The sequence below is a fragment of the Silene latifolia genome, chromosome 7 (assembly GCF_048544455.1).
Source record: "Silene latifolia isolate original U9 population chromosome 7, ASM4854445v1, whole genome shotgun sequence".
Lineage (NCBI taxonomy): Eukaryota > Viridiplantae > Streptophyta > Magnoliopsida > Caryophyllales > Caryophyllaceae > Silene > Silene latifolia.
Window position 1 is genome coordinate 6,484,514 of NC_133532.1, and position 2,112 is coordinate 6,486,625.

Genomic DNA, 2,112 nt, shown 5'->3' on the forward strand with positions numbered 1-2,112 from the left:
CATACCGGACGCTTTTTTTTCTCCCCGTTTTTCAATCACGCGTCCGAGCTCATTTCGAATCAAGCCGTTCGATTTCACCTCAAATAACAAGCTTTAACACATTTTTCACGATAATCCGAGTTTCGGCGAATGCTAGTTTGTGGCACAACGGCACCCCCAAATGTCTTCCGTTGGTGCTCAAACTTTGCGTGGCCGCTTATCCGACCCGAGGAACTTTCTATGTAATTTCCGAGAATTTTGTTCCGGACCCCCTGGAATCCCGAAACCGTGTATTACACTTCAATTTCAGCCGTTCGGAAGGTCGTACCAGACCCTGTTTCTTTTTTCTCCCTGTTTTTCAATCACGCGTCCGAGCTCATTTCAGAATCAACCCGTTCGATTTCACCAAAATAACGAGCTTTAACACATTTTTCACGATAATCCGAGTTTCGGCGAATGCTGGTTTGTGGCACACCGGCACCCCCAAATGTCTTCCGTTGGTGCTCAAACTTTGCGTGGCCGCTTTATCTGACCCGAGGAACTTTCTATGTATTTCCGGAGAATTTTGTTCCGGAATCCCGAAAACCGTGTATTATACACTTCAATTTCAAATGCTCGGAAGGTCGACCGACCCCGTTTTTTTCTCCCTGTTTTTCAATCACGCGTCCGAGCTCATTTCCTGAATCAACCTCGTTCGATTTCAAATTTCAAATAACGAGCTTTAACACATTTTTCACGATAATCCGAGTTTCTGCGAATGTTGGTTTGTGGCACACCGGCACCCCCAAATGTCTTCCGTTGGTGCTCAACTTTGCGTGGCCGCTTTATCTAACCCGATGGAACTTTCTATGTGATTTCGAAGAATTTTGTTCCGGACCCCGAATCCCGAAAACCGTGTATTATAAACTTCAATTTCAAATTGCTCTAAGGTCATACCGACGTCTTTTTTTTTCTCCCCGTTTTTCAATCACGCGTCCGAGCTCATTTCAAATCAACCCGTTTACTTCGATTTCCTCAAAATAACGAGCTTTAACACATTTTTCACGATAATCCGAGTTTCGCACTTGTTTAGGGCACACCGGCACCCCCAAATGTCTTCCGTTGGTGCTCAAACTTTGCGTGGCCGCTTTATCTCACCCGAGGAACTTTCTATGTGATTTCCGGAGAATTTTGTTCCGGGACCCCGGATCCCGAAAAACCGTGTATTATACACTTCAATTTCAAAGGCTCGAAGGTCGACGACCCGTTTCTTTTTTCTCCCTGTTTTTCAATCACGCGTCCGAGCTCATTTCAGAATCAACCTGTTCGATTTCACCAAATAACGAGCTTTAACACATTTTTCACGATAATCCGAGTTTCTTGCGAATGCTGGTTTTGGAACACCGCACCCCCAAATGTCTTCCGTTGGTGCTCAAACTTTGCGTGGCCGCTTTATCTGACCCGAGGAATTTTCTATGTGATTTCCGGAGAATTTAGTTCCGGGACCCTCGAATCCCGAAAAACCGTGTATTATAAACTTCAATTTAAGCCGTTCGGAAGGTCGTACTGACGCAGTTTTTCTCCCCGTTTTTCAATCACGCGTCCGAGCTCATTTCGAATCAACTCGCTTTTCGATTTCAAATTTCAAATAACAAGCTTTAATACATTTTTTTGTTCCGGGACCCCGGAATCCCGAAAACCGTGTATTATACACTTCAATTTAAGCCGTTCGGAAGGTCGTACCGACGCCGTTTCTTTTTCTCTTTGTTTTTCAATCACGCGTCCGAGCTCATTTCAGAATCAACTGTCGATTTCAGCCTCAAATAACGAGCTTTAACACATTTTTCACGATAATCCGAGTTTCTGCGACGAAAGTCGGTTTGTGGCACAACTACACCCCCCAAATGTCTTCCGTTGGTGCTCAAAACTTTTATGTGGCCGCTTTATCTCACCCGAGAACTTTCTATGTGATTTCGGAGAATTTTGTTCCGGACCCCAAACCCGAAACCGTGTATTATACACTTCAATTTCACTGCTCTAAGGTCGCACGGACCCGTTTTTCTCCCCCCGTTTTTCAATCACGTGTCCGAGCTCATTTCGTGAATCAACCCTGCTCGATTTCGTGAACCAAATAACGAGCGCTTTAGCAATACG